This window comes from Salvelinus fontinalis, chromosome 37 (assembly GCF_029448725.1).
Source record: "Salvelinus fontinalis isolate EN_2023a chromosome 37, ASM2944872v1, whole genome shotgun sequence".
Lineage (NCBI taxonomy): Eukaryota > Metazoa > Chordata > Actinopteri > Salmoniformes > Salmonidae > Salvelinus > Salvelinus fontinalis.
This window is the reverse complement of record NC_074701.1, coordinates 28,438,105-28,446,186: the sequence shown is the minus strand read 5'-3', so window position 1 is coordinate 28,446,186 and position 8,082 is coordinate 28,438,105.

The window sequence follows — 8,082 nt, the reverse complement described above, 5'->3', positions numbered from 1 at the left end:
AGACAGCCCCCACAATCATTTTATCATCAATTTCTCTCAGCCAATCATCAGTCACTTGTGTACGTGCTGTGCTTGTTGAGTGTCCTTCCCTATAAGCATTCTGAAATTCTGTTGTCAATTTGTTTACTGTGAAATAGCATTGTATCTGGTCAAACACAATTTTTTCCAGAAGTTTACTAAGGGTTGGTAACAGGCTGATTGGTCGACTATTTGAGCCAGTAAAAGGAGCTTTACTATTTTTGGGTAGCGGAATGACTAGCTTCCCTCCAGGCCTGAGGGCACACACTCTCTATTAGGCTTAACTTGAAGATGTGGCAAATAGGAGTGGAAATATTGTCTGCTGTTATCCTCAGTAAGTTTCCATCCAGATTGTCAGACCCCGGTGGCTTGTCATTGTTGATAGACAACAATCATTTTTTCACCTCTTCCACATTGACTTTACGGAATTCAAAAGTACAATTCTTGTCTTTCATAATTTGGTCCTATATAATTGGATGTATAGTGTCAGCGTTTGTTGCTGGCATGTTACGCCTAAGTTTGCTTATCTTGCCAATGAAAAAGCCATTCAAGTAGTTTGCAATATCAATGGGTTTTGTGATGAATGAGCCATCTGATTCATTGAATGAAGGAGCCGAGTTGGCTTTTTTCCGCAAAATGTTATTTAAGGTGCCCCAAAGCTTTTTACTATCATTCTTTATATCATTTATCTTTGTTTCATAGTGTAGTGTAGTTTACTTTTATTTTTATTTAGTTTAGTCACATGATTTCTTAATTTGCAGCATGTTTGCCAATCAGTTGGGCTGCCAGACTTAATTGCCATACCTTTTGCCTCTTCCCTCAACCATACAATTTTTCAATTCCTCATCAATCCAAGGGGATTTAACAGTTTTTACAGTCATTTTCTTAATGGGTGTGTGCTTATTAGTAACTGGAATAAGTCGTTTTATAAATGTGTCAAGTGTAGCGTCTGGTTGCTCATCATTACACACCGCAGACCAGCAAATATTCTTTACATCATCAACATATGAATCGCTACACAACTTCTTGTATGACCTCTTATACACCATATTAGGCCCAGGCTTTGGAACTTTGGTTTAGATAGGTATGGCTATTATATTGTGATCACTACATTCAATGGATTTGGATACTGCTTTAAAGCAAATATCTGCAGAATTAGTAAAGATGTGATTAATACATGTTAATGATTTAATTCCTGTGCTGTTTGTAACTACACTGGTAGGTTGACTGACAACCTGATCTAGGTTGTAGGCACTGGTTACAGTTTGACATTTTTTTCTGAGTGGGCAGCTTGATGATAGCCAGTCAATATTTAAATCACCAAGAAAATATACTTTGTTATATCACATACATTATCTAGCATTTCACACATATTATCCAGATACTGACTGTTAGCACTTGGTGGTCTATAGCAGCTTCCCACAAGAATGGGCTTTAGGTGAGGCAGATGAACCTGTATCCATATTACTTCAACAGTGTTTAACATTAGATCATCTCTAAGCTTTACAGGAATGTGGTTCTGAATATAAACCTCAACACTGCCTCCGTTGGCATTTCTGTCTTTTCGGTAGATGTTATAACCATGTATTGCAACCATTGTATCATCAAAGGTATTATCTTAGTGAGTTTCAGAGATAGTCAGAATATGAACATCATCTGTTACAAGCAAGTTATTGATTTCATGGACCTTGTTTCTTAGGCTACATATGTTAATATGGGCTATTTTTAGCACTTTTCTGGGTTGCTTGATTGTTTTTAATGCTTTACTGGGAAGCTTATCAGAGGTAGACTTACACATGTTATTTACATTGAAGCTGATAGTGCAGGGTGAGCTGCATAAAGTGGTCTTTCTAGTGTTGCACACCGCCTCAGTGCTAACAGTGTAACTCTGGTTTATAGGCTCATGATTACTGCTTACAATAGCTGTAGGATAAACAGATGTATTTGGTGCAATTAGGGGTACATAAATTAAATTACTGACATTGTGTTTGCCAATGCCCCTAAGATCACGTACATTTGATGCAGCATTATGACAACTCATTGTCACAATAGTAGGGATTAACTGAGCTGGTCTTGGATCATTTACCAGTCATTGTTTCTACGCAACCTTGAAATGCGTGGACAGAGTCCAGGAGCCAAGATGATTTGGATGGACTCCGTCATTCCTATAGAGTATCTTCTGTTTCCAGAAGGTGTCAAAGTTATCAATAAGTGACTCTAGCAGAACTACTGTCACGATCGTCTTCGTGAGAGAGAGAGGACCAAGGCGCAGCGTGTGCAAAATACATCTCTTTATTTTGGAAGAGAGAAAAACACGAAAACGAACACTATACACAAACTAACAAAACAACCGTGAAGCTAAATAACGTAAGTGCACAGACAAGCAACAAACGTTCAACATAGACAACACCCCACAAAAGCCTACTGCCTATGACTGCCTTAAATATGGCTCCCAATCAGAGACAATGAATGACAGCTGTCTCTGATTGAGAACCAATCTAGGCAGCCATAGACATAACTAGACAACACTACTCTAACTCTGCCCCATACACATACAACACCCCTAGACATTACAAAACACATACCTTCCCCATGTCACACCCTGACCTAACTAAAAAACATAAAGAAAACAAAGAATACTAAGGCCAGGGCATGACAACTACAGTAGTCTTTTAGCCAAATGTGCAATGACAGTAGTCTGCTGAATCTTTTACACCCACGGCCCAACGATGGTACTGGACCTAAAATTATTGGGTGTTTTTTTTTGTCTTTTCATGATAAAATCTTTTTTTTTCAACCTGCCGGGGCGACAAGTAGCCTAGTAGTTAAAGCATTGGACTAGTAACCAAAAGGTCGCAAGATCGAATCGCCGAGCTGACAAGGAATAAATCTGTCGTACTGCCCCTGAACAAGGCAGTTAACCCACTGTTCCTAGGCCATCATTGAAAATGAGAATTTGTTCTTAACTGACTTGCCTAGTTAAATAAAGGAAAAAAATAATACATTTTCAAATGTTCTGAGCTAGCCCTCCTGATGTTGTTTGACCCCACATGGACTACGACAGTGTCAGTTCCTGGCATCTGTGGTAGACCAGTTGGAAGCAGCCTTGTTATGTCCTGCACTCGTGCTTTTGGGTAGCACAGGGTTTTTGCCTTGGGGACCGAGATGTTTCTCAGCATAGAGCTGCCTATGATGACAGCTGGTGATGTTGAATGGGCTGGTTTCTCAGGCAGCCTCATGGTCTGGTGAGCTGGGAGCTCTGAGGATCAGAACCCAGGACGAAGACGCAGGTACCTCCGGATTCGATCTTGATTGGTAAGCCTCAAAGGACGAAGGCGCCAGAACCTCTGGATCGAGGGCTGCAAAGCTGTTTCTGGTCTGTGTCAGTTCCGGACTCAACATCTCCATGGAGACCCCGTTCCCAGAGGACGCGTTCTCCAACTTCCACGGCGAGTGACTTACCTCCATGGCTGGTTGGTTGGGTCGAGAACAGCTCCGTTCTCCAGGGAAGGGGGAGAACCCTTTAGGGATGGAACCCTGCCGAGCACCGGCCAGTCGGCTGTGGTAAGCCGACAAGGCGATGAAACTTCCACCTGACCAGAGCTTCGTCCAGCTACTGGGGTGGAAGAAAAAGAAAAAGTAGGTGGGCATGGGTTCCCCAGTAGCTCATGTACAGTTGAAGTCGGAAGTTAACATACACCTTAGCCAAATACATTTAACCTCAGTTTTTCACAATTCCTGACATTTAATCCAAGTAACAATTCCCTGTCTTAAGGTCAGTTAGGATCACCACTTTATTTTAAGAATGTGAAATATCAGAATAATAGTAGAGAGAATGATTTATTTCAGCTTTTATATCTTTCATCACATTCCCAGTGGGTCAGTTTACATACACTCAATTAGTATTTGGTAGCATTGCCATTAAATTGTTTAACTTGGGTCAAACATTTCGGGTAGCCTTCCACAAGCTTCCCACAATAAGTTGGGTGAATTTTGGCCCATTCCTCCTTTCTCCTGACAAAGCTGGTGTAACTGAGTTTGGTTTGTAGGCCTCCTTGCTCGCACATGCTTTTCCAGTTCTGCCCACAAATGTTCTATAGGATTGAGGTCAGAGCTTTGTGATGGCCACTCCAATACCTTGACTTTGTTGACCTCATTTTGCCACAACTTTGGAAGTATGCTTGAGGTCATTGTCCATTTGGAAGACCCATTTGCGACCAAGCTTTAACTTCCTGACTGATGTCTTGAGATGTTGCTTCAATATATCCACATATTTTTTCTCCCTCATGATGCCATCTATTTTGTGAAGTGCACCAGTCCCTCCTGCAGAAAAGCACCCCCACAAGATGATGTTGCCACCCCCGTGCTTCACGGTTGAGATGGTGTTTTTCGGCTTGCAAGCCTCCACCTTTTTCCTCCAAACATAACGGTGGTCATTATGGCCAAACAATTCTATTTTTGTTTCATCAGACCAGAGGATATTTCTCCAAAAAGTCCGATCTTTGTCCCCATGTGCAGTTGCAAACCGTAGTCTGGCTTTTTTATGGCGGTTTTGGAGCAGTGGCTTCTTCCTTGCTGAGTGGCCTTTCAGGTTATGTTGATATAGGATGCGATTTACTGTGGATATAGATACATTTGTACCTGTTTTCTCCAGCATCTTCACAAGGTCCTTTGCTGTTGTTCTGGGATTGATTTGCACTTTTCTTAGCACAGTATGTTCATCTCTAGGAGACAGAACACGTCACCTTTCTGAGTGGTATGGTCCCATGGTGTTTATACTTGTGTACTATTGTTTGTACAGATGAATGTGGTACCTTCAGGCATTTGGAAATTGCTCCCAAGGATGAACCAGACTTGTGGAGGTCTACAAATTTTTTTCTGAGGTCTTGGCTGATTTCTTTTGATTTTCCCATGATGTCAAGCAAAGAGGCACTGAGTTTGAAGGTAGGCCTTGAAATACATCCACAGGTACACCTCCAACTGACTCAAATTATGTCAATTATGTCATTATGTCAAATTATCAGAAGCTTCTAAAGCCATGTCATACTTTTCTGGAATTTTCCAAGCTGTTTAAAGGCACAGTCAACTTAGTGTATGTAAACTTCTGACCCACTGGAATTGTTATACAGTGAATTATAAGTGAAATAATCTGTCTGTAAACAATTGTTGGAAAAATGACTTGTGTCATGCACAAAGTAGATGTCCTAATCGACTTGCCAAAACTATTGTTTGTTTTTCAAGAAATTTGTGGAGTAGTTGAAAAACAAGTTTTAATGACTCCAACCTATGTGTATGTAAACTTCTGACTTCAATTGTAGGTTTGCTACTTGCTACATAGCAAGCAGTTGCTTCATTGAAAGTCAGCGCGGTCCACATTGTCCCGGAACAAAGCAAAGTCAACACAGCTCCTGTAATGCTGGAAACGTTCAATAGCGGCCTCCATTTGAGATTGTCGAGACAGCTAAGCTAGCTGGGCTTTTGCGTCTCTCCCCCTATACGGAATCTGGCAGGATTCCGGGACAGATAGCAGCACTCACAGCAATTTAGCCCAACAGAGCTGCAGGATTCAAAATAAAATAAAAGTATATAAAAACACTGTCATCTTTTTAACCGAGGTCTTTAGTTCAGGTTTCGGCATTGGACAGCGTTCAACAACGACAAACATACGTTGCGCTCTGATGAAGTAGAGATTGCCTATTGATTGCCTATTAATTGACTAAGTACAACACACAAAATCACACAGTAACTTTTTCAACAAATGGAATCCGTTTTCCTCTTCAAACACCTTTCATATAAAGTCATTGCCTTTCACAATGCAATGCTCACAATACATTTCATAGGATTCTCTTCTCATTTGTTAAAATACATTTTACCATCACTTAATCCAACTGTGCTTGATGGTTAATCACTTAACCGTTTGGTAAACCTTTAGATTTTAAACTTGTTTGTCTACTACAGTGGTTCCCAAACTTTTTATAGTCTCGTGCACCTTCATTCAACCTCCAGCTGCGTACCCCCTCTAGCACCAGGGTCAGCGCACTCTCAAATGTTGTTTTTTGCCATCATTTATAAGCCTGCAACACACACACTATACAATACATTTATTAAGCGTAAGAATGAATGTGAGTTTTTGTCACAACCCGGCTCGTGGGAAGTGACAAAGAGCTCTTATAAGACCAGGGCACAAATAATAATATAATAATATTCAATAATGTTGCTCTTTATTTAGCAATCTTACATATAAAACCTTATTTGTTCATCAAAAATTGTGAATAACTCACCACAGGTTAATGAGAAGGGTGGGTTTGAAAGGATGCACATATAATTCCTAAAAGTCTGCAATGTTTGGTTGTATTGGAGAGAGTCTCAGTCTTAAATCATTTTCCACACACAGTCTGTGCCTGTATTTAGTTTTCATGCTAGTGAGTAAATCCACTCTCACATAGGTACGTGGTTGCAAAGGGCATCAGTGTCTTAACAGCACGATTTGCCAAGGCAAGAAACTCTGAGAGCAGCCCTATCCAGAAATCTGGCATTGGCTTCTGATTAAATTACATTTTCACAGAACCGCCTGTTGCAATTTCGATGAGGCTCTCTTGTTCAGATATCGGTAAGTGGACTGGAGGCAGGGCATGAAAGGGATAACGAATCCAGTTGTTTGTGTCGGCCGTTTCGGGAAAGTACCTGCGTAATTGCCCACTCAGCTCACTCAGGTGCTTCGCTATATCACATTTGACATTGTCCGTAAGCTTGAGTTCATTTTCACACAAAATATCATACAATGATGGAAAGACCTGTGTGTTGTCCTTGTTAATGCAGACAGAAAAGAGTTCCAACTTCTTAATCATAGCTTCAATTTTGTCCCGCACATTGAATGTAGTTGCAGATCCTAGATCCTAGATACAGATCATTCAGGCAAGAAAAAATATCACCCAGATAGGACAGTCATGTGAGAAACTCGTCATCATGCAAGTGGTCAGACAAGTGAAAATTATAGTCAGTAAAGAAAACTATCAATACTTTGCCCCTTGATAACCAGCGCACTTCTGTATGCTGTTGAAGCTTGACATGGTCGCTGACCATATCATTGCATAATGCAGAAAATACATGAGAGTTCAGGGGCCTTGCTTTAACAGAGTAACCATTTTCACTGTAGTGTCCAAAACGTATTTCAAGTTGTCAGGCATTCCCTTGGCAGCAAGAGCCTCTCGGTGGATGCTGCAGTGTACCCAAGTGGCGTCGGGAGCAACTGCTTGCACTCCACTATGTCTCCCTGGCTTTTGCGCCATCAGCACAGATACCAACAGATCTTGACCACCAAAGTTCATTTGATGTCACAAAGCTGTCCAGTACTTTAAAAATATCCTCTCAAGTTGTCCTAGTTTCCAGTGGTTTGCAGAAGAGGATGTCTTCCTTAATTGACCCCCCATAAACGTAACAGACATATACCAGGAGCTGTGCCAGGCCCGCCACGTCTGTTGACTCATCCAGCTATTATGCATATAATTCACTGGCTTGTATGCGAAAGCAGTAATTGTTTCAAAACATCTCCTGCCATGTCACTGATGCGTTGTGAAACAGTATTGTTTGATGAAGACATTTTCTGTATAGTTTTTTGGCCTTTTCCCCCAGTATTGTTCCAGCCATATCCGCGGCAACAGGAAGAATTAAGTCCTCCACAATAGTATGGGGCTTGCCTGTCCTAGCCACTCGGTAGCGCACCATATTAGACGCTTCTAGCCCCTTCTTATTAATGGTATCTGTTGCTTTTATACATGTCTTACTACTCGAAAGTTGTCTTTATTCTCGCACCAAAAACTACCGTGGCTTATTTTTAGAATTGTCATGTTTTGTTTCTAAACGTCTGCGCAAGAGTGAAGGTTTCCTGCGAGAGAGTAACTAGCTGTATTTGACATTGTGTTGTTATTTCACTGAACACTAGATGGTTTAATAATATTTTTGGCAGTGAAACAATGCTACTCAGGCGAGAAAAAAACCTCACTCAAATGTATAGCCCCGTTGGAAAATCTAATATTTTCAATGGTGAATCAAACGTGAATCACA